The sequence below is a fragment of the Callorhinus ursinus genome, unplaced genomic scaffold (assembly GCF_003265705.2).
Source record: "Callorhinus ursinus isolate GAN/ISIS: 27379988/994484 unplaced genomic scaffold, GSC_fseal_2.0 scaffold7, whole genome shotgun sequence".
Lineage (NCBI taxonomy): Eukaryota > Metazoa > Chordata > Mammalia > Carnivora > Otariidae > Callorhinus > Callorhinus ursinus.
Genome location: NW_027397069.1, coordinates 73,177,580 through 73,203,465, shown reverse-complemented (window position 1 = coordinate 73,203,465; position 25,886 = coordinate 73,177,580). Strand labels below are relative to the sequence as shown.

At 37.0% G+C, this 25,886-nt stretch overlaps 1 long non-coding RNA gene and 1 pseudogene across 3 annotated transcripts in view; one reads left to right on the top strand and one right to left on the bottom strand.

Moving 5' to 3' along the window:
* Positions 1-25,886, top strand: part of LOC112826892 (uncharacterized) — a 56,169-nt gene that overhangs the window by 25,365 nt on the left and 4,918 nt on the right. The window lies entirely within an intron of this gene.
* On the bottom strand, positions 23,572-23,701 carry LOC141373145 (U4 spliceosomal RNA; annotated as a pseudogene).

The window sequence follows — 25,886 nt, the reverse complement described above, 5'->3', positions numbered from 1 at the left end:
GCTTGAATCAATAATGTAACATGTAGTATATGTTAATAGGAGATTGTGGAATACAAAAATCACTTAGAAGCAACTTTTGATTATAAGATACCACCGTGTAGAGTTGGTGACTCTCCAGCAGTGAATCCAAAAACATTATTAACACTATGTTCATAGTCCTGCACCAGATTCTTATATATATATATAACCAAGCAAGGAATGCAATCATAAAAGCTGTTTAATAAATAATGCAGCCCCTACTCTTTTCCAGAACAGTGAGGCACAGTTGATCACATGAGCTAAACTAATAGAGACAGAGTAATTTAAGGAGCACTAGAACTTTCACTGGACATTAGGAACAGGAGAATTTGTGCAGACAGAAATGAAATGACAAAGGACAGCTCACATCGGCAAAAATAATTGGTGAGCAAATGCGGGAAACAGAAACCTCAAAGGTCTCCATGGTGTAGGAATTCATGTTAGGGGTAATGAAGAAAGAAAACAAATTGTTGACTTTTAAGTCAGTTACATATAAATATATTTTTAAGGACTGGAAAATAATCTAGATTGATACAGATGTTACAGTATCTACTAAGAAACACTAATATCCTTTTCAGATGCATAATTCTATAGTATGACCAAAAAGCAAATAAATAAATAAATAAATAAATAAAGCAACTAATAATTTAATTTTTCTGATTTCTGCTTCATATGAAGGAAATATTAGTAACCCAGAATTTTGCAGCTTTCTAGGTATTTCTAGAACCAGGCAACAAATTAAAGAGAGTTGTGTAACTCTCCCAAAAGTTACCCTTTGCATCATTTTATTAGTATTTATGGGGTTAGTATTAACAAAAGTAAACAGAAGGAAAACAAAAAATCACAAAGAGAGAGAAATAACTGAATTCCCCTTTTTTATTTCTTGAATCCTGTGGGGTTGCCAACACTTTAAGTGCCCCCAAAGGGCACGATTTAGACCTTTTATAGCAGTTCCAGGAATCCTCAGGGAATCTCAGGTCAGCTCATCCCGTCAAGACTTGCTAATGTCATTTCCTAGCCATGTGCTCTTTAGAACTCATTCAGCTTCCCTGAAACACGTTTTTTTCCCCCACAGACTTTTTCACGTTTCTGTGCATAGATTGCCCCATTTCAAATCCCACCTCTTTCCTTTGTTAGCTGTATGACCAAGAGCATGTTTGCTCTTCTGCAAAATGGGAATAGTAATACCACCTGCTTCTTAGACTTGTTGAAAAACTTGAATAGTGTTAGTATATGGTAAGTGCTGTTTACATTTTAGCCTTTACCTTTAGGAAGATTATGGGGGAAAAAAAAGATTATGGGTAACACCTGACAGAATTCTTGTGAGTAAGTTAAGATGTAACTTATGCACTCAACAAAACAAGTTTGTTTGTTTGTGTTTGTTTTTTAATTAACCATCAGGACAACCAAGGAATTTCTGTAGTTATGAACAATCCCCAGACTGAGTGACTTAAATAATAATGTTTATTTCTGGCTCACCACCTAGGACCAAAGCTGGGTTACTGGTGATTGGGAGGAACTCTGCCCCACCTGGTGTCCCCTTAGTATGAGGATGCTGACATCACAGCCTGAGGCTTCAGGGTTGAGCTCAGTACAAAGAGCCCAACAAGATGGTCAACAGCTCAAAAATATTGTTCTGCCCACATTTCCTTAGCCAAAGTAAGTCACATGATGAGGGCCCCTAACATCAGGGGTATTAGGAAACACCATTTGCCAGATGTGGTCAAGGGAGTGGGGTGAGAAGAGTGAAAATATTTGTGATAACTAAGAAAGTCTTCCATAATTATCACAGAGGCTATGGGCCAGATATACTGGGGTCTCACACCTGATTTTCTTACTTAATCATAATAAAATACAACTCATGACTTTTTAGATAACTTTTTCCAAATTGCAATCAACTACTTGGTAAACATTGGAAATATGCTGGTAGTTTTTGTAACTTTGAGATAGGTGATTGTACCAAGAGAGCCAAAGAGTACCTGAATTCTTTGCTTACTCTCTGTTATAGTCAAATGTGGGAATCACTGAAGTTTAGAGTAAGAATCCCACTAATGCAGATGTGGGTTAATTGGAAGTTTGGAATCAGATTTCACAAATTCAGAATTCATATCTGCCACTTAATAATTGTGATTCTAGGTGTTTACTTTCCTCTCCCTGAAAGAACTTCTACAGTGGAGGTAGTGTATACCCACATAGAATGTTAGGAGGATAAAATGAGTTGGTCTTTGTAAAGCGCTTAGTAAATTGTCCCAGTGGAAACACAATAAATATTACCTGTTACTACTACCACTATGAAGCAAGTGAAAATAGAAAAGTCGTCCTTTTTAGAGAAGATTTCTTTTTTATGTAAAAAATAGAAAATGGTATGATCAAATGATGCTCTGGGATTTGAAGATGCTGGGTTTTCAGAGATAAGTCATTTCAGAAAGAATATAGTATAGTCAGTCACCTCCTAGAGAGACCCATGAGGAGGCGAGTGGGATTAGGAACAGGGGAAAGGAGCATTGCTACAAATGTGTGTGCATGTATATGCATGTTTGGACATATGTGTATAGATTTCCATATTAAATGAATTGACATAAAGAATATGTTTATATTACTTATATAATAAAAATAATTTAAGTGTTATAAAAGTTAATAGCATGCTGTAGATAATGCATCAAAAAATGGAAAGAATTTTTCAGAATAGGCATCATGATATACTTTTTAGTTGACAAATGATAGAAAATTGTATAATCTTGCTTATGTTATTTGCTTAGCAATTACTTCTTAAAATCTTCTGGGGAACAACATATGAGACTTAGTAAAGTTACAATAAGGAAATAGGCGAAGTTGAAAAAACACAAGTAGGTAATCTACTCAGGATCAAATATAATTTTGAAGCCCAATTTGTATAGATGAAAATCCATGAAAACTCATTTCATGCTTCTGTAAAACTGCTTTCAATTATTTTCAAGGATTAGTAAACATTAGGGAAGGTGAATAGAGCAGCCTGGTGCAACAAAGATTTAACAGGATGGCTAAAATTAGCCTTTAAAATGAATACTGCATTTTTAAATTAAGAAATTGGACAAAGTCCTACTGAGGCTTATCTGGGTTTGGCTCTGAGCCTGCAAAAGTACTTATTATGGTCAATGTCTGCTACTGAAACATTTATTACAGTTGGATGGAGACAGACTTGGTCAAGGAGAAAGATGCTTCTAATTGCCTTCACATATGATGTCTTTGCTTTTCACTATATTTCAATTCAAAATAGTCTTTCACATTAGGCTGGATTTCTCATCCCCTTGCCCATTTGGAATTTTTTAAGCAAAATTTTTATGGAGGAGGTGTAGAGCTTGATTAAGCTTAGAAAAGGGACATTTTTTTATGTACCAACTCTCAGATCAAGAAATAGATCAGACATTACACCACAATTACTCCTAAAGCCCCACCCTTCTTGCTACCCCCAAAATAACCACTATCATGATTTATAACATGATACATTAATTTTACCTGTTTTATAACTTTGTAGAAATGGAATTATATGTATATTTTTTTGTTTTGACATTATGTTTTGCAATCCAAACATGGCTTTGCAATGTAGTGATAGTTTGTTGGTACTTATTCCTGTATATCTCATCTCATGAATATACCACAATTTATTTGCCTAATCTAATATTCATGGGCATTGGAATTCCAGGTGTGGGTTGTTTTGCATAGTTCCAGGATGAATTCTTAAGTACATTTTAATGAACATCTGTATGTCTCTCCGTTCTTCATCATATAGAACATATTGTAGAACTGAAATTTGTGGATCATAAGGTATATACCTATGTTCAGTTTGAGTAGATGCCATGTTTCCCAAAGAGATCTTAACAATATACGCTCTTGCCAAGCAGAGTATGAAGTATGATGAGTTCCTGTTATTTAAATACTTGCCGACACCTGGTACTCTCTCTTTTTTCTTTCATTTTAACCATATATGTCCTTCAGCTTTCTTTTTCTTTCTCAAAACTGCCTTGATTATCCTTTGCTTTTGCATGTCCAGATAATTTATAATTAGTTTGCCAATTTTCACAAAATCTGCTGAGATACAGATTGGAATTGTATTAAATCTATATATCAATTTGGGGAGAATTAACACCCTCACAATAATAAGCCTTCAAATTAATAAATGTGGTATATCTTTCCAGATATATTTAGGTCTTTTAAAAGTGCTCTTCATAACGTTTTATTTCAGCACAGTTCCTGCATGTCTTTTATTAGATTATTCCAAATAATTATTTTTATGCTAAACAATATTTTAAAATTTCATTTTCTGTTTGTTTGTTCCTAATAAATATAAATGCCATTGATTTTTTTACCTTTTATCTTGTGATTTTGCCAAACTCCCTTATCAATTTTAATATTTTATCTATAGATTTTTGAGGGATTTTCAATATATACAACAATCTTAACTCTGAATAATGATGTCTTTTTATTTTTCCTTTTAAATCTTTTTTATAATTTTCCTTATTACACCATCTGTCCTGTAACATGATGAATAGAAGGGGGCAAGTAAAATCCTTGCCTTGTTCTTATTTACAGGAAGAAAGCTTTCTTCACCATTTGGAATTCTTCACCATTTGAAATTCATCATTTAATGTAGGGTTTTTGTTGTTGTTGTTGTATTACTATTAAATCAAAGAAATTTCCTTTTTTTTTTTTAAAGATTTTATTTATTTGACAGAGAGAGACACAGTGAGAGAGGGAACACAAGCAGGGGGAGAGGGAGAGGGAGAAGCAGGCTTCCCATTGAGCAGGGAGCCCAATGTGGGGCTTGATCCCAGGACCCAGGAATCATGACCTGAGCCGAAGGCAGATGCTTAACGACTGAGCCACCCAGGCGCCCCAAGAAATTTCCTTCTAATCCTAGTTTACGAAAAGCTTTTATGGATTGTATCTATTGAATTTTATCAAATGTGTTATTCAGCCAATTGTGAGACTATCTGGTGATTTTCTCTTTGTTCTCTGGTAATATGGTGAATTACATTGATTGACTACCCAGTGTGTAAACAGTTTTGCTCTTTTGGTATAAACTCCACTATTGTTGCAATGTATTTTCCTTTTCTTAGTACTGCTGAATTAGTTTTGTTAATGTTTTAAGTTTTTCACTTCTATTTTCATGAGAGTATTGGTCTATAATTCTCTTTTCTTCTTATGTATCTGCTTTAGGTCTCATATCAAGATTAAACTAGCCTCATAAAATACATTTATAAGTATTCTCTCCTTTTCTATTTTCTGGAAGAATTTGTGTAAGATTGACATTGTTCCTTTTTTTTAATATTTAGAGGAGTCACTAATAAAGCTTTCTGTGTCAGGAGTTGTTTTTCTTTTTTTTTCTTTTAATCACTGATTCATTTTCTCTAGGAATATTCAGATTTTTAAAATTTCTTCTCAAGCCCATTTGATTGGTTGTGCTTTTGAAGAAATTTGTCCATTTTCTCTAAAATGCTCTTATTATCCTTTAAATATAGAATCTGTAGTGATGTCTTCTTTCTTATTCCTGGTAATTGTTTCTTCGTTCTTGCCCTCTTTTATTAATTGATAAACATTCACTATTTTATCATTCATTTATAAAACAATTATTTGGCTGTGCTGATTTTCTCCATTATACTTTTGTTTTTCACTTGATTGATTTCTTCTGTATTTCTTATATTTTCTATAAATCTGCTTCACAGAATTATATGAATTCTTTCCTTTTACTTTCTTTGGAAATGATTTAACATTCTCTAAGTTCTTCAAATGGAAACTTAAATTATTGATTTTCTTTCTTCTTTTGTACTATAGTCCTTCACAACTATATTTTTCCCTTTTAGTACTGCTTTATCTGTATCCTACATATTTTGATATTATGTTATCAGTGAAAAACATGATTTAACTCCCAATTTGAATTCAACCTTGACAGAGAAGGCATTGGAAAGTTTCTTCTTTATTCTGTAAATAGTGGAGATATTATATTTATTATTTTATTATTGATTTCTGCCTTAGTTACAATGTGAGGAGAGAACATACTTTGAATTATATAAATCTTGTGAAATTTATTAATAGTTGCCTTGTGACTCAGAGTGTGATCAATTTTGGTAAATTTACACGTGTTGTTGAAAGTTTTATTCCATCATTGTTCGTTGTATTGTTCTACATATAACATTAGACTAAGTTTATTAATGTTATCTAGTCTTTTTTGTCTGTCACCTACTGAAAGAAGTGTGTGAAACTCTCCCAATATGAGTGTTGTTTTGCCTGTTATTTCCTTCCATTTCAATCTATCTGTACTTCATATTTATATTGTATTTCATTTAATTTATATCACTTATTATTTATTTGTATGATACATATTTTATATATTTAAAATATTAATTGGTACATGAATATATATGTAATTATATTTTACTGTTTATAATAATAAAATACCCTTCTTTATCTTTATGCTCTCCTAATATTTTTTAACATCTGCTTTCCCTGATACTATATCAGTACATGAGTTTCCCTTTAGTTGATGGTTAAGCAGTACATCCTTTCCTTCTCCTTTACTTTCAAACTGCCATGTATCTATTACAGTAATTCTTCAGTAAGCAAAGATAGAAGTTAGCTTTTGTTTTTCTTATCTCTTCTAAAAATCTTGGACTTTTAATTGTCAGATTTAGTCCATTCACATTTAATCCAATTGCTGATATATTTGGGTTCATATGTGTCATTTTACTTTTCATTTTCCTATTTGACCCCACTGTATTTTTGTTGTTATACTTTTTTTTCTCCTTTCTTGTTTTCCTTTGTGTAAATCAAGTATTTCTAAATATCCCTTTTCCCTCTAAGTTTTTAAATTTTCTTTCATTATTCTCTGATGATCACTTTTCTCAGACTAGAGACTACATGATGTATCTTTGACTTTTTACCAGCTCGTAGAATTTAATACCTTTACCTTCCTCTGTCCTTTTCACATTATTTTGCATTTTAACTTCTTTTTTTTTCTTAAACAACAGAAGACACTAATACTTTATTATTGTTTTTTAAGATAAATGTTTATATTTACCCACAATATACTCTCCAGATTACTCCTTATTAGTTTTTGCATTTCCATGTTTCCATTCAGGGCAATTTTTCTTCCTCCTAAAAAATCATGTTAGCATTTGGTGCAGGTCTAGTCTCTCTATTTTGGTTTCTCTGAAAATGTCTTTATTTTGCCTCTATTTTTGAAAGATTTTTTTTGTTGGATATAGAATTCTAGATTATAAGTTATTTTATTTCAACACTTAAAGTACTGGCAGTTTTAAAAATACTGAAAGGAAAGTCTTCTTGTAGTTTGTTGTTTGCTTCTTTAAAGAAATTGTGTCTTTTTTTTCTGGTTGCTTTAAAAGTTTTTCTACTCTGTCTTCTTTGGTTTTCAGCACCTTGCTGAGATCTGCCTTAGTGTACCTTCCTTTTACTTACTCTATTTACCTTCCCTCCACTTCTTGAATCTATAAGTTGATGTCATTAATCACTTGGGGAACATTCTTAGTATTTAGCTCTACAAATATTGTTTTATCTTTTTTCTCTTTCTGGAACTGCAGTTACACATATATTAAAACATTTCACTGTATCTCGTACACATTTTTTTTTCTTTTCCTCTCTATGTTTCAGTTTAGATATTTTCTATAAATCTGCATCACAGAATTAATCCTCTCATCTCTAGTTATATGAAACTATTAACTTATTAATTGCATTTTTTCATTTTTAAAATTTCTACTCAATTTTTATTATAGATGCCAATATTCTATTAAAGTTTTACAGCCTCAGGGCACCTGGTTGGCTCAGTTGGTTAGGCAGCTGCCTTTGGCTCAGGTCATGATCCTGGGGTCCTGGGATCAAGCCCCATGTCAGGCTCCCTGCTCTGTGGAGCCTGCTTCTCCCTCTCCTTCTGCCTGCCACTCCTCCTACTTGTGCTCTCTCTCTCTCTAAATAAATAAAATCTTAAAAAATAATAAAATAATTTTATAGCCTTTAATGCCCTTCTCCATCTTTCTCCTTTTTTCTTTATCATAGTCACCAGAAATATTTTAAAGTCTGTGTCTCCACCTCCAATATCTGAGTCACTAGGTCTATTTCTTTTGCTTAAGTTTTCTGTTATATGTTGTCATAGGGCTCCCTTTCTTAGATTTTCTAGAATTTGTTTATTGAACATGAAATAGTATGTTTAAAACTTTTAGTCTCCTGTTTTTGTTTTTTTCTTCAGAGAACATTCATTCTTTTCTCTGCAAGGTAGTTTGAGTAGAGGATGATCGTTTTTACTTAACTCAATTAGAGATTGAACTGACTCCCAACTGGTCTGCAGACTTGTAAGATTTCTCCTACTTCTGACTTGATCTTGCTCCTGAGCAGAACATTTTAAGGACTTCCAACTCAGAGACTGGTGAATTTACAAAGTTTCCTTTCTCCTGCTGAGATGAGCCCTCTATTATAATTCTTAGATCTGCACTATTGAGATCTCTCTTCTGCTTCTCAGAAGTTCTTTGCTTAGCTTTTTAACTTTGATACATCAGAATTCCTCAAAGACTTGGGGTGGGGAACATTGTGGCAGGCTCATTCTTGATCCTCTTTCTCACTGTCATATTGACTCTTCAAGTCTCCAGATTTGTCTCTCCAGCTTTATTGGACTACGGAAAACTCTGCTGGTTCTTCCATGTTCAGCAGCTGTCCTGTGCCAGGGAAATTTCTGCATTTCACCTCTTTCCTTTACCTGGAGTAGGCAAATACCTCTGGAATAAAAATGCACAGAATATCCTTGGGTTAGTCTTGTTGTGTTGCCCACTCTGGGGTCTTAATCCCTTTAGCCATGTCTGATTTAGAACCTCTTCCATGGTTTTAAACAGATTTATTCATGTGTATTTTATCCAATTTTTAAAATTTTGCTTTTCTTGTAAGGAACATAGGTTTCCCTTAAGCAACTCTATAATGTCTGAGGGTGGAATGTCCCCAAAACCCCACCAAATGATTTTATTATTTAACACAGAGATCTGTTATAAAACTTTTGTTCTTCATGGGTTAAAGTTTGTTTGTATCAAGAAGACATGTTTATCAGTTTAACATCAGATTTCCTTCATAATTTTACCCATATAAATAAGCTACAGATAAACACTTCTCTTCCTGAACAACTAAGAATGAGTTATAAAGGATATAAAAAGCAGTCATAAATTAAAAATATTTGGTAAAATTAACGTTTAAATATTGTTGATGTAGATTTCAGCACTAAAGTAATAGTTTCTATAGTGGATCTTGTAACTTTCACACACTAATGTTCATATGTTCCAGAGGCTTAACTATTGAGAAATAAATAATGAATCCTGATTGAATTCTTAAAAATGTCTTTAGAAATTTGTTTTTCTATATTGCTTAAGGTTAGAAAAATAGATTATGACCATCAAATAAAAACAAACCCATAGATATGAAATAAAATGAATACAGTATTTTGGTTCTGTGATATTCTGATTTATTATAAAAAATATATATTTAGTCTTCATCCTGATTCTTGGAACAAAGATCCTAAAACCCTTGAAATGTCCTGTTATGAGTGTGACACATTCTGCTACGTTAATGAGGTGGCTTTTGGAAAGTACCTACAACGGGAGGCTGGTTGCCAGTGGAGCCAACCATGTCATTAGAAGGGAATTTTCAGTCCCACCCTCACCCCCCGACTTTGGGGGGCTTGGGGTGGGACTGAAAATTCCATCACTGATGACCAGTGATCTAATCAAGCTTGTTTACCTAATGAAGCCTCCATAAAAACCCACATGGGCAGGGTTTGGAGAGCTTCTGGGTTGGTGAACACGTGGAGATGTGGGGAGAGTAGTGCCCAGAAAGGACATGGACACTCCCCACTCTTTCCTCACACCTTGCCCTATGCATCTCTTTCATCTGGGTATTCTTGAGTTATACCATTTTATAATAAACTGGTAATCTAGAAAGCAAAATGTTTCTCTGAGTTCTGTGAGCCATCTAACAATTAATTGAATCCGAGGAGGAGGAGGTGGTGGGAACTTCGATCTATAACCAGTCAGTTAAAAGCACAGGTGACAACCTGGACTTGTGATTGGTGTCTGAAGGTGAGGGGGCAGACTTGTAAAACTGAGCCTTTAATCTGTGGGATCTCAATTCCAGGAGATAGTGGTAGAATTAAGTTGAATTGTAGAACCCCCAGCTGCTGTCTGAGAATTTCTTAATGTCACGGGTGGGGGGGTGGCAGTGAACCCACACATTGTAATTGGAGTCACAATCTTAGGTTGTAAGATTACAAAAGATTATAAAAGTTGAAAATAGAGCTACCCTACGACCCATCAATTGCACTACTGGGTATTTACCCCAGAGATACAAATGTAGTGATCTGAAGGGGCAAATGCACCCCAAAGTTTATAGCAGCAATGTCCACAATAGCCAAACCATGGAAAGAGACTAGATGTCCATCAACAGATGAATAGTAAAGAAGATGTGGTGTGTATACACACACACACACACACACACACACACACACACACACACACACACACAGGAATATTATGCAGCCATCAAAAATGAAATCTTGCCATTTGCAATGATGTAGTTAGAACTAAAGGGTATTATGCTAAGCGAAATAAGTCAATCAGAGAAAGACAAGTATCATATCATCTCACTGATATGAGGAATTTGAGAAACAAGACAGAGGATCATAGGGGAAGGGAGGGAAAAATGTAACAAGATGGCACCAGAGAGGGAGACAAACCATAAGAGACTCTTAATCTCAGGAAACAAACTGAGGGTTGCTGGAGTGGAGGGGGGTGGGAAGGATGGCGTGGCTGTGTGATGGACGTTGGGGAGGGTATGTGTTATGGTGAGTGCTGTGTGTTGTGTAAGACTGATGAATCACAGACCTGTACCCCTGAAACAAATGATACATTATATGTTAATAAAAAAATAAATAAATGATTGAATAAATAAATGGGAGAAAGTAGACAAACATTCTGTGTAGAATTCCAAATACTTATGTAGATATTCCCCACTTAAGTAGGAGAAATATTACCTCCATCCCTCAAGTGTGGGCTTCAGAGAGTGACATTTTTCCAAAGAGTAAAAGGGTACACTATAGAAATGGGGAAAAAAAAGTAACCTTGCAGTAGAAAGAAACCTGACAAACCAGGTGATCAAGGTTACCACCTTGATCAAGGTCATCTATAGTAATAAGTCATACTGATAATATGCACTCTTGATAGGATGTGATGGGAAGGGCACTTCACCTCTGTGGCCTTCCTCCCCAAAACACATGACCCAAGTCTAATTACAAGAAATACATCAGATGCACCACATCAGAGGGACATTCTACAAAATACCTGAATAATACTCCCCTAAACTTTCAAGGACATCAAGACCAAGAAGTGTCTGAGAAACTGTCAAGAGTCTAGAGGAGCCTCAAGAGACATGATAACTAAATATTAATATAGTAACCTGGGTGAGATTTTGGAACAGAAAAGAACATTAGGAAAAACTAAGGAAATCTGAATAAAGTATGACTTTAATGAATATGCATGAATATTGTTTCATTACTTGTACCAAGCATATTATAGTCATGTGTTATGTTAACAATAGGGGAAACTGTATGTGAGGTGCATAGGAATCCTCTGTACTAGCTTTGCAACTTTTTTTTGTGAACTGAAGCTAAAATAAAAAGGTTATTTAAAAAATAATTTGGCTTCTCATACCTTTTGAAGGAGGAAGTTCAAAGATAAAATAATGACATATCATGTCTGTTTACCCTGTTCCTAATACACAGAGCCTGGCATAAATTATCACATAGCTAGTTGCCAGGCTTGAGTTTTTCATTACATGTTGACTTAATATTTTGCTACTCATAGGCAAATGTGAATAGATGATGTGCACCAAAATTATACCACACCAAAGCCAAACATCATTAATTGTATTTGTGCTTAAAAATTTAACAAATAATTTCACCAAATATGCTTCATAGACTTAGTATGTGGGCAATTTAATAACAGTGATAATACATAGGTTGAAGGAAAATTTATTGAAATGTGCTAAGTACACAAATATTTTTAATCAAGTTCTAACTACATGGTACTTCAAGTTTGGCAGTTCCTCCTTCCACATAGAATCCTTTCATAGTATAACTTTTGCTAAATAGAATGTATCAGTATATTTTTATAAAATCCTTTGCCTTGTCTTTACAAATGTATATTATACTTCAATAATAAAATCTAAGTATTAGCCTGGTTTTTCATTTGTTTACTAGGACAATGTTGCTTTTAATTAATCACTCATCTGACAGTTTTGTAACTCTGGAAATTTCAACACCGATGTTCTTAACCTTCTCACTTATTTTAATCATCATTAAGTTACTTCCTTGTCCAGTTAATTTTTATTCATCTTTGTCATTTTAAAATAACTCATTTCATGAAAGACCATAAAACTATTTATATTGAAAGTAAATGTTTACATTAAAAACAAGGGCAATATTAATAATGTTCACCTCCCGTGCAAACTGCATGGGGGGAGCCGAGTTAATCCGGGGTTTCCTTTGCTGTGTGGGCAGTCATTTTTCTCTAGACTTTCCTGTCATTCTGCCTCCTTACAGTTTAACCTTAAGATGTCATCAAATTAAATTTCTGTGTAGTGTGAATAACCCAATTTATCAAAATCTAGTCATGGGGAAAACCAACTCAGCACCTTCCATGGAGCCATTAATTTAAACCTTTCCAGATAATATCTTTATTGCCAGGCCACATCCCTCCATCTTTTGTGGGCCACTCACAGAATGATTTACTAAAGGACCTTGAGGCAGTGTGTTTTTTTTTTTTTTGTCCTCCAGAAAAAGAATCCTAAAAAAGATTCCCCTGAGAGCACTAGACACCAAGATGTTGACATGTTATGCCTCCAAGCCGTGTAATTTAATACGCGGGAGAAACGCCCAGTGTTGGGTTCTGACCATCAATATTTCTGAAAAAAAAAATATATAGCCTTTACAACAAAACAGCTTACTTGCTTAGTTTAGATTATCAAATAAAAAGAGTGGAGTGAGCTATTATGCAGCCTCTAGCATCTTACATCAGAAATAGAAATAACCTAGATTCAAAATAACTTGCAGCCTCATCAGTCAATCAAGTAAGGGCACTACTGAGAGAAAGATCTAAATATCTCAGTCACAACAAAGACGACTATTTTCAGGGAGGGCATTGCGGACGAAAACTGTTTGCAGCTGCAGCCCAGCTCTGAGCAGGCTGCAGATGGGGGGTTGGGAGAAGGATGGAAGGCATGAACAAAACACACCCAGCAGCCCAGCTCTCCAGTGAGAAAGGAAGGCAACGCAGGCCATTTTTAGCCACCACAGTTGTGCAGTGCAGGGAGTCTCAGGGCATCAAAGGTGGTACAACTGCCCCCTTGGATAAATGCATATTTGGGTTAGTGCCATGCATGTACGCAATTGGTTTTTCTCCAAAGCCCCACATGTTGCCTACTAGAAATAGGAAATAAAGCAAGGGTAACTGGTGGGCCCAGCAGAAGAGGAGAAGAATCCGTCCCAGGGTCTCAGAGCACAAGCCATGAAGCTGCCTACTGGAATTGTGAACATCCATAAAGATCCCACCTCCCCTTGTCTGCTTGAGAAAACTTTTAGTGCACACTGATGAGAAGTGGGGAGACCATGCTGGCTGGGAGGGGCAAGGGGTGTAATCCGGAGAAGATGAGTGAGCTCTGCATCATGTCAACATGTCAAGTGGCTTCAGTGCACAGCCTAGTTTAAAGGCCCGTAAGTCACCGTACACTGTTCCTGGCTACGGTGACAGGCTCTACGTGAGCTGGTAGTGGAGTTGCATTACTTAAGGTAATATTTTTTTAATTTTATTTTATTATGTTGTGTTAATCACCATACATTACATCGTTAGCTTTTTTAAAATTTTTTTATTGTTATGTTAATCACCATATATTACATAATTTGTTTTGGTGTAGTGTTCCATGATTCATTGTTTGTTCATAACACCCAGTGCTCCATGCAGAACGTGCCTTCTTTAATACCCATCACCAGGATAACCCATCCCCACACCCCTCCCCTCTAGAAATTGGGAAAACAACAGATTCCATTTCACTTTAAAGTAAAATAATATTGCAAAATGATTTTGGTTCTTAAATATGTAAAATGAGTATTGATGTTTGCAATTTGAACCAAAGAATTTGATAGCAAAAAGTGACAGGACTGTATATGCCATCAGTCACTGTGGCACAGGGGCAGTTTTGGAGGACGACACAGAGGAGAAGGAAGAGCCCATGCTGCTCCCTTCACTGGTGCTCCTGGACCATAAACAACTGGCAGTGGGAGGAATCAGAAGCATGGCACTGAACTGACCCCAGTGCAGTATCTGTGACAGGCCGGCTCCTCTGTTTTCATATGCCCATGAGTGAGCTAGCTCTGAGGCTGGGAAACCCTAGTTTGGACCCCACTCCCACCTTCCTAAAACTGTGAATAAGTGAATAAGTTTCTGAGGATATTTATAAGTTACAGATATATTTTCAGTACCATGTGCCAGAGGACTCTATTAAATGACCTACCATCACTTAACTATGACAGTTCTGTAGATTAGTTACTCACTTGCTCATTTACTTATTTCTCTGATGTCTAGTACTTAATTGCAATGTATCAGACCTTAATTTCAGCTTTATGGAAAAACAGAACATAGGCCTGAAGTCTGCCATCCCTGTATGATAAAGCAAACATAAAAAGAGATCAGTAGAATATAACTGTCATTTGGAGGGTGAGCCATGAGAGTCACCAGCCAATCCAGTCTAACGTTAGCTTTGCCACCCCAGTAGCGAAAGTTCATAAGATAAATCCTCCTTAAAGACATGTCAATTGAGCAAAAGTCTTAAATGTTTCAATTCCTGAAACTCCTGAGAACCAGTTCATGAAACCTCTATAGATTCCTTTGCAAAGCCAGGTGTGGGTTCTGAGTAGTAGAAGTATTTTACAGTTATCAGTTCATTGGCCCATGTACTTTTTTACCCCCATCCCATGTCATTCCCTGTAGGGTACAGGAAATATGATAGCTCTTAAGGACATACAATGGAAAGGGTAATAAAAAGCAACTCTGAAAATGTATATATCTAAATACATATTTGTTTGCTCTGTCAGCTAAAAGGGTCTAGAAGCAGTGATGCCCCTGTAGCGATGAGCACACCTAGTGCCCAGATCCTGGCTTCTAATGCCATTTTCTAATCAAAGGAACCTGAGCCCTTTGCAGAATAGCCGATTCTCTTATGGCTGAGGCAGGAAATAGTGAAGATAAGCCAGGGCATCTTGTAGTGTCCGTAGGTAAAGAATTCCTTAAAATAAAAACAAAAACAAAAGTCCACCTGCCAATCATGGGGGTATGTCCAAGAGATACAGGAGCCAATTGAAAGAGCTCCAAAGACCAAATCAAGGGCAATTTGAGCAACTAAATCACAGTATTATATTGCAATTCAAATTTTAGAATAAATAGTGTTATGCTCATACTGATATGGATTAATGATTGATTGAATAAACAAATGGAAGAAAATAGATAAATCTGTACAGAGTAATTTCATACAATTTATGCAAATACTCTGCTTCACCCCTTAAGTGTAGGTTGTGCATCGTGACATCACTCCAAAAAGTACAGTGAGAAAGGGCTGGGGGAAAGTAACTGCAGGGGAGAAACTCGACAGACACGACCTCTACCAGATGCTCAAGTCAACATCAACAGTGATGAATCATGGGATGCCTGGGTGGCTCAGTCAGTTAAGTGTCTGTCTTCGGCTCAGGTCATGATCCCAGGGTCCTGGGATCGAGTCCCACGGTCCTGGGATCGAGTCCCACATCGGGCTCCCTGCTCAGTGGGGAATCTGCTTCTCCCTCTGCCTGCCACTCCCTCTGCTTGTGCTCTTTCTCTCCCTCTCTCTCTGACAAATAAATAAATAAAATCTTAAAAAAACATGATGAATCATATTGATACCATGCATCCTTGAGATCATGGGAATAGAAGGACTCTTCACCTCTGTGGTCTTCCTCCAAAAACCCAGAATGTCAGTCTCACCATGAGAAAACCATCACAAAAACACAAATTGAGAGACATTCTACAAAGCACCTGACCAGTACTCCTCAAAACTGTCAAGGTCATCAAAAACAGAGCAAGCCTGAGAAATTGTCACAGCCCAGAAGAGCCTAGGGAGATAAGAGAACTAAATGTAATGAGGTTTCTGGGGTGGAATTCTGGAATAGAAAAAGGATATTGGGTAAAAATTAAGAAAATCTGAATAAGGTATGGACTTTCTTCATTAATAATGTATCAGTATTGCTTAATTGGAGTTTATTCACTAATAATGTTTTAGCATCGGCTCATTGGTTGTGACAAATAGAACATAGTAATATAAGATGTTGACAATAAGGGAAAGTGAGGATGGGGTTTATGGGAACACTTTATATCTTTGCAACTTCTTTTGTAAATCTGTAACTGTCCTCAAATAAAATATTTATTTAAAAAGGGATACAAATGTATGGTTCCTTTCCAGTTGACTCTCTGGTCTCCCCTCCATCACAAAGCTGAGAAGAGCAGGATCTTTTAGGTAACAAGAGAGAATGGACAGTAAATGCTCTCCTCTTTCCAAGGGACCATCCTTCCTTTTGTAAGAGGCGAGAGGGTCAGCGGTACCCCTGTCTGACAGGCCCTTGAACTCTGGAGACAGAAGTGGATATTCAGAAGGGGCAAAGAGTCAGAAGAGAGACAGTGAATAAGTTCTCAAGACCTAGGATGGCTGGTTACTGTAATGATTGCACTGAAATTACTTTCCATCTAGAATCAAAGTGAAACTTATTTTTAAATCACCCTTTGCTCTGTATGAGTACACAGTGACGACATAGTCATAGTCATAAAAATATAGCAAAAGTAAGAGAGACATATCATCTTTTGTCCACACTTAGACAAACAATGAACATTTAGAAAATTTTAGGTTGCTGCTCTCAAGTACTAACACCACCATCTATACAAGCTGCGGCAACCCAAGGCTGAACCCGAAAATGGAACCTCTCTGAGTCAGGGTCTCTGCCCACTGAACCAGCCTGAAGGTTAGCCAAGGTCAAGGAGCAGCTGCAGGGAATGAATCACCGGCTTCCTCCTCTCTAGAAGAGGCATCCAGCCTCCTCGCTGGGTGCAATGCCATCAACACCGTCTGATTTTTACCCTGTGGACCTGATTTCCAGCCTTCAGCTGCGTGTGTGCGCCAGCCCCTACCTGAGTTCACCCTTTGACATAAAGTATAATTTTTGTCCTGGCAAATTAACCTCATAGGGCCTGATTCCTGTACCCTCTGTTACTAAGAAGTACTGTGGCCTGTTACAATGGTCTCTTTATTTCAAGTAGATTCAGGCCCTTTTCAGGATGCTGGACAGATCCGTAGGGCCTAGAAGGCAAGTGCCCATACTCAAGGGATAATTGCTTGGGAAGCCAGTAATCCTTACTGCACTCTGGAGGGTTGGGGGCACATGGGGTTTGGCAGAGAGAAATTAGAATCATCCAGAGAGCTTTCTCATACTTCCTACACATACTCCTGGAAATAATGCTACCCTCTCTCCCTGACGGGGGTGTCCAACCTCCCACAAGAAACCACTCTGGATATGAGTCACTGTTACTGGTGAGAATGGAGTGCCGGGCCACATTCAGTGGTGCAGCACTGTGAAATATTGCAGTTCTTCGTAATAACTGGCAGCTGGTCACTCTTCCAAGCCTCTGTGACTAGATGCTCCACCCACCAGGCTTTGTATCACCCATTCCTCAGCATGATTCCTAAAAATGATCTATCCTTAAAGATAGATTCAGGGTGATTGTTTTTAACGTTACCTATTGAAAAAAAAAAAAAGAAAAAAGTAAACCTAATAAGTGAGGTACTGATAGCCAAGTGAATAAATAATAATCTGATACTTCAATCATACCAGTTCTTTCTCTCCATTCATGTATTCTTTTGATGATCACTTGCTGATCACCTACTATGTTCTATGGGAAGAGTCTGGGAATATGATGAATGCGTGCTGGGGACACTGTTTGGTGTATAAGGGCAAACATTCCTTACTTTTACAAGGATGATTGAGAGCAGGCTTTCACAAGAAGTGACCCAGGATTCAGGCTGCAGCAAAGCAGTCAATCAGCACAATGGAGGTTGTTGAGAACGAGGGTGGAAAGCAAGAAGGAAAGAAAGAGAATCAGCCTTCCCAGCAAAGGGAGCAGCATATACACAGTAAGGGGTAGGGAGCCTGTGGGGTTTGGGGGAGGGTGTTGGGGGAATATGGGGACAGTGGTGCTAAGAGATAATCAGATCATACATGCCTCCTGCTCATGCTAAGAGACTAGGCTATTATACTGAGGGTGATAGAGAGTTACAAAGCAAAGTAAGTAGTGGGAAGGCCTGATTAGCTTTGGGTTTTGTCATGCTCACTTCCGTGGCTGTAAAGAAGGTTGATCTGAGGAGAGTAAGAGCCTGGGAGGTCTACCTTCTGCATGGGGTTACACACTGGGAAGGATCTTCGTGTGGTGGTTAAAAACAGGGACTCTGAAGCCCAATTGACTTGCTTTGAATTAACACCTTGGGTGATCTGGATTATGTTACTTCACCTCTCCATGCCTCTGCTTGTCTAATCTATAAAACAGGAAAAATAATAGCAGCTACTCCATAGGGTTGTAGTTCACCCATTCGTGAGGGCACCACTAGCATGACAAAATCGCTACCCAAAGGCCCCATTTCCTAACACCAACACACATTGGTTTAGGATTTCAACATATGAATTGGGAGACAGGGCCACAAGAATTCAGTCTATATAGCAGGAGGCAGACATTGCTTAGAAATAATGGAAAGGTTGCCTGTTAAGTCTTTTCCATATACCTTTGGAAAGATGAGCAGTGGGTAATATTAACACACCTGAAAAACATCCCTCAGTAAATGATTTTGCAAATTATGTCATCACTGCAACACACAATGTCATTTCCTCATGCTGGACTGAGGCAAGACTGGTCCATCCCTTGCACCACTGCAGAGATTCCTAAATCTGGCATCTGATGTTTTCACCCTCTTGCTTTAAAACAAAGCAAAACAGGGGCGCCTGGGTGGCTCAGTTGGTTAGGCGACTGCCTTCGGCTCAGGTCATGATCCCGGAGTCCTGGGATCGAGTCCCGCATCGGGGTCCCTGCTCAGCGAGGAGCCTGCTTCTCCCTCTGACCCTCCCCCCTCTCATGTACTCTCTCTCTCTCATTCTCACTCTCTCAAATAAATAAATCTTTAAAAAAAAAAAAACAAAGCAAAACACAGTTTCTATGACTCTCATTACCTTACATCAATGCATCACAGGGCCCATCACCCTCTGGCTCAAACCTACTTCCCCCAGAGGGTCAGTTAATCTCCTTCCATTGAATGCCGACTTCTGTACATCTTCCATTTCAGCAACACTGAACAACTAGCCATTCCCAGAAAATTCCACATTTTACCACATCTTTGTATCTTTGTCCAGCGTGTTTCTTTTGCCTGGGAATGCCTATCTTTGACTTTTGATTTCCTCAGCCTATATTTCACTTCATCTCTGAAAACTCGTACATTTCTTCACTTCTTCTCTGAGCTTGCTTAGCAAAATTCAGGCTACCATTACTTTATCCTGTAATATTTATTTAACTACTCTTTTTTTCCCACTACTGTGAGCTTCCTGAAGGTAGGGGCTGTCTGCCCATTCTGTAGTGCCCAGCCAGAACAGATGCTCAGCACATACTTGCTGAATAAATGAAGTAGTCTGTGGAAGTTGATATTTTGCTCTGGCCTCCCTTGGGTTTTTTATAATAATTCAAATGAACAAAGAATAATCCGGCCTCATCACCCTATGTCACAAAATAACTTAAAATTTTCTCATAGCTTTTGGACCCTCTGACCTAGTTCTGTTCTTTCTGCCTACAACAATGTTTGAACTCTCCAAAGGCCAGTGTTGGCTCACAGACCAGTCTGTCGATGTGGTCAACATGTGGTGTCTGCCATGTTTACACACTCCCACTGGAGCTTCATGAGTGCCACCACTGATGGTGCCCTTCAGGCCTTGTTGAAATCCAAGAGCCAAATGTATCAGGGCCCCAGGGGTACAGCTTCTGAGCAGAGGGGGCCATGGCCCCTGTGACCCTCTTCTAGAGTGAGTTACCCATGCCTCATGGCAGGTCTTCTTGTGTTCAGGATCCCACAAACCTCTCATAAACATAGTCTTTAGCTCTCTTATTCCTTGCTCCCAATCCAAAGTTTACTGCAAAATCATGAGTTCTTCTGTGTTCTAGCATCATTCATCTTTTGACTCCAAAGCCCGTGTTCTCTCCACCACCACCTACTGTTTTATAAATCTATGGAGGTGATGATGCACACATCTTCCTAAATACAAACATGATTTTTTGTTTGTTTGGCCTGAGAACATGTTGGATAATCAGAGACCAAGTTATATACTTGCTTGAGAGAGTCCATGTGGATTGTCTACCCACAAACTGTAGGCATGATGGTCAGAGCTCTGATGGTTTAGGGAACTGCAGTCAAGCCATCCCTAGAGTCTTACTAACACACCAATACTGCTTTCGTCATGGTTGTTGATTACTTTCGTGTGGCTCATCCAATGGGTCCTGAGGTCCTCCTCTCACGGCCTCATGCCACAGCACCCAGTGCAAATGTCCATGCCCTTTTCCTCAGTACACTTCCTTCTCTGATACCATAGCCGCATGTTTTTCCCCTTTTATTGATCTTACCTCCTCAGCCTCTCAGGACCTTTTCTGCTGCATTTCTAATAAAATTAGACTCCTTGGGATGATCTGTGCCCCCTATGTCTTGCTTATCCTTCCAACCTCACTTCAGCTTACTCTTTCATCCACACACTCTATCCTCTTTTCGAGCTACACCAACATGCTAATGACCTTGACCAACTTTTCCTGCCTTAAAAAGTTTGCATGTGCTATTCTTTCTGCCAAGAATGCTTTGCCTTTGCTCCTCACATGCTGTTTTCCTTGAAACTTCACCTAAATGGGATCAATGCATGACCCTTCATTATTGTTTTACCTAAGCATGGCCTTCACGGCACATTCCTAAGTCTGTAATTTCATACTTATTTTCATATTTATTTGTTTGCCTATTTATTATCTGTCTTCCTCTATTAATCTTTCTGCTTTCTGATTCTGGAGTTAGGTCCCATGTTCATTTTGCTGTGCATTATTTATCTATGCCTTGTACAGAGCTTGCATGGTTGACTTTTTAATAGATATTTGTGCTTAAACTATGTTGACTGTCAGCATATGAATAGATATATATTGCATAGGGAAAGGATACTGGATTCATTCCCATTAATAACAGGAATAAATAATGAATGTCCATTGTTATTACTATTAATAATATTACTATTATTACTATCATTTAAATTACTCTGGAAATACCAAACAAAGCAAATTGAGCATAAGTACATTAGTAAGTATAAATATTATCAAAGAGGAAATAAACATTGGTTTTTGCTGATGTTGCTGATGATATGACTACTATAAAAATCCAAGGAACTGAGGAAAATAATACATATATTAGAATTCAGCAGAATCCATAGGCTGAAAAAATAGTTTTTTAAAGTATCCAAATCAATTAGACAATCATAAACATCCAAAAATGTGACATAAAAAGACTCATGCACCAAATCAAAAATTAAGATGTTGAGGGGTAAACTTAATGAGAAATTATAGTACCTATGTGGAGAAAATCATAACTTATATATGGAAAATAAAAGAAAATGCTCTCCAATGTCTCCTGAGATTAAGAATTCCTCATATCAGTGAGGTCATATGATACATGTCTTTCTCTGATTGACTTATTTTGCTCAGCACTCTGAATTGTGTAAGACTGTTGAATCACAGACCTGTACCTCTGAAACAAATAATACATTATATGTTTAAAAAAAAAAGAAGATGATAGCAGGAAGGGAAAAATGAAGGGGGGGAAATCAGAGGGGGAGACGAACCATGAGAGACTATGAACACTGAGAAACAAACTGAGGGTTCTAGAGGGGAGGGGGTGGGGGGATGGGTTAGCCTGGTGATGGTATTAAAGAGGGCACATACTGAATGGAGCACTGGGTGTTATATGCAAACAATGAATCATGGAACACTACATCAAAAACTAATGATGTAATGTCTGGTGATTAACATAACACAATAAAAAAAACAATACAGTTAGAAAGAATGCTTAGAAAGAATACAGTTAATGCTATTTTTCTACTCTACTTTTATTTTGCTTATCAAAAATAATAATCCTATAGTTAGTACTTGCTCATTTTATTATGACAAAGCTTTATAATAAATTTCTAAAATACAAAAAAATAGAAAATGCTATAATTAGAGAGGGCTACCACTGTTTTGGATGGGAAAATGTAGCATTTTAACCTATTGGTTCTCTACAAATTAAAATTCATTTCATCTATTTTCAATTAAAGCCTCAGCAAAATAATTTTGAACAATGACAGAGCTTTGTAAAATGTATTGGAAAAAGTAAACACTTTGTAATATTGGACAAATTCTAACAACAAGACAGATATGGGGAAAGAAGCCTTACTCTGTATTAATATGTGTTGTTTAATATGTGGTAAAATGGAATTAATGTAGCATTAGAAATATAAATTAATGTAACAGAATAGAGAATACAGAAACAGACTCAAGCATTTATTGGAATTTAACATAAAGATGTTACAAAATAATTATATTTGAAAAGGCAATAAGCGCATAACCCAAAAAGTTGTGTAATGAACAGTAAGTCACTTTCTGTCCCAGCTCCCTAGCTATTCAATGCTTTCTCCCAAAGGCAATCGCTCTTCCCAGGTTCTGTTTATCTCTCCACATTTAATTCCCATATATGTAAGTATAGATGCTGAATGTTCTTGTTGTTTGTACACATGGTCCCAAAGTAGATGCTATGCCTCTGTACTGCCCTCCCCTTCCTTTTTCTTACTTTAGTAAAGTATCTTAGAGATTTAGTACACTTAGTAATTACTTAGTAATAGTATCTTAAATACTATTCCACATCAGTACTTAGAATTATCTCATTGTTTCTATTGTTACGTAGCCTCCCATTGACTGAATGGCCTGTAAGTGACTCAACTAGTCTATGAATGCTTTTGCATATTTCAGTAGATGTCCCGTCATACACACAGTTTCTCTCGTGGATGAAACAGCTATAGGATACATCTGAGGCGTGACTGGGTTTTAATGCATTTTGCCAAATTCTTCTCACTAGTGATTCATATTCTTAACAATGAATTCTTACTACCCCACACCCTGCCAAAACTGTAATGTAATAAACTTTTTGAATTTTTTGATCTGATAGGTTAAAAATAGTGTCTTATAATATTAGTATGCATTTCTCTTAATAATGGCTGAGGCTGCGCATATTTTGTGATTTTTAAGAAGCTATATTTTACACATATATTTTCCTTATGGATTTGGATGAGTCTTTATGTGGTAAGGCATGCCTTTATGTTTTATGAGTTACAAGTATTTTTCCCAGCTTATTATTGGTCTTTGAGACAGTTTTTTTTTTTCAATTAGCAATAATTGTGCCTCGGATAAACCTCGTTGGCTATAATACAGCCATGTGCAAAGCTGACATAGGGTTTATTTTTTTATTGATCTTTTTTTTAAAATTAACATGTAATGTATTATTTGTTTCAGGGGTACAGGTCTGTGATTCATCAGTCTTACACAATTCACAGAGCTCACCAGAGTACATACCCTCCCCAATGTCCATCACACAGGCACCCCATCCCTCCCACCCCCCTCCACTCTAGCAAACCTCAGTTTATTTCCTGAGATTAAGAGTCTCTTATGGTTTGTCTCCTTCTCTGGTTTCATCTTGTTTCATTTTTCCCTTCCTTCCCCTATGATCCTCTGTCTTGTTTCTCAAATTCCTCCTATCAGTGAGATGATATGATACTTGTCTTTCTCTGATTGACTTATTTTGCTTAGCATAATACCTTCTAGTTCCATCCACGTTGTTGCAAATGGCAAGATTTCAAAATGCCAAATTTCATTTTTTGATGGCTGCATAATATTCCATTATATACCAGCTCTTCTTTATCTATTCATCTGTTGATGGACATCTAGACTCTTTCCATAGTTTGGCTATTGTGGACATTACTGCTATAAACATGGGGGTGCATGTGCCCCTTCGGATCACTACATTTGTATCTCCACGGTAAATACCCAGTAGTGCAATTGCTGGGTTGTAGGGTAGCTCTATTTTCAACTTTTTGAGGGACCTCTATACTATTTTCCAGAGTGGCTGCACCAGCTTGCTTTCCCACCAACAGTGTAGGAGGGTTCCCCTTTCTCTGCATCCTTGCCAACCTCTGTCATTTCCTGACTTGTTAATTTTAGCCATTCTGACTGGTGTGAGGTGGTATCTCATTGAGGTTTTGATTTGGATTTCCCTGATGCCGAGGGATGTTGAACACTTTTTCATGGGTCTGTTGGCCATTTGGATGTCTTCTTTGGAAAATGTTTGTTCATGTCTTCTGCCCATTTCTTGATTGGATTATTTGTTCTTTGGCTGTTGAGTTTAAGAAGTTCTTTATAGATTTTGGATACTAGCCCTTTATCTGATATGTCATTTGCAAATATCTTTTCCCATTCTGGCGGTTGTCTTTTGGTTTTGTTGACTGTTTCCTTTGCTGTGCAAAAACTTTTTATCTTGATGAAGTCCCAATAGTTCATTTATGCCCTTGCTTCCCTTGCCTTTGGCGATGTTTCTAGGAAGAAGTTGCTGCGGCTGAGGTCGAAGAGGTTGCTGCCTGTGTTCTCCTCAAGGATTTTGATGGATTCCTGTCTCACATTTAGGTCTTTCATCCATTTTGACTCTATTTTTGTGTGTGGTGTAAGGAAATGGTCCAGGTTCATTCTTCTGCATGTGGCTGTCCAATTTTCCCAACACCATTTGTTGAAGAGACTGTCTTTTTTCCATTGGACATTCTTTCTTGCTTTGTCGAAGATTAGTTGACCATAGAGTTGAGGGTCCATTTCTGGGCTCTCGATTCTGTTCCATTGATCTATGTGTCTGTTTTTGTGCCAGTACCATACTGTCTTGATGATTACAGCTTTATAATAGATCTTGAAGTCCGGAATTCTGATACCACCAGCTTCGCTTTTCTTTTTCAATATTCCTCTGGCTATTAGGGGTCTTTTCTGGTTCCATACAACTTTTAGGATTATTTGTCTATTTCTTTGAAAAAAGTTGATGGTACTTTGATAGGGATTGCATTAAATGCATAGATTGCTATAGGTAGCATAAACGGTATTTTTTTAATATGCATATTTAAAAATCATTGAATATATTTTTGAGTCTATCAGTCTCTTCTTTTTGGGATCTGGGGTTTTATATCATATTTGAAAATCTTTCTAATTTAAGATTATAAAAACATGTTCCTTGTTTCTTTCAATTTTATTTATCTGTTTACATTTAAATTTGAGTTTTTCCAAAATTTTTCCAAAATTTATTCTGATGTAAATTTTGAGGTAAGAATCTCCTCCCACCCCAGGTACCTAGCACATTTTTTATTTTGAAAAAAATAGTTTGTCAGTGTTTTGAAATGTAAACATAGCATTTTGTTTTATTTATTTATTTATTTATTTAGAGACTGAAAATAGATACAATTTTATTTATTTATTTACTTATCTTAAAGTATTTTTTATTACGTTCAGCTAGCCACTGTATAGTACATCATTAGTTTTTGATACAGTGTTCAAGGATTCATTAGTTATGTTTAGATGGCATTTTAAATCACTAGATAAATA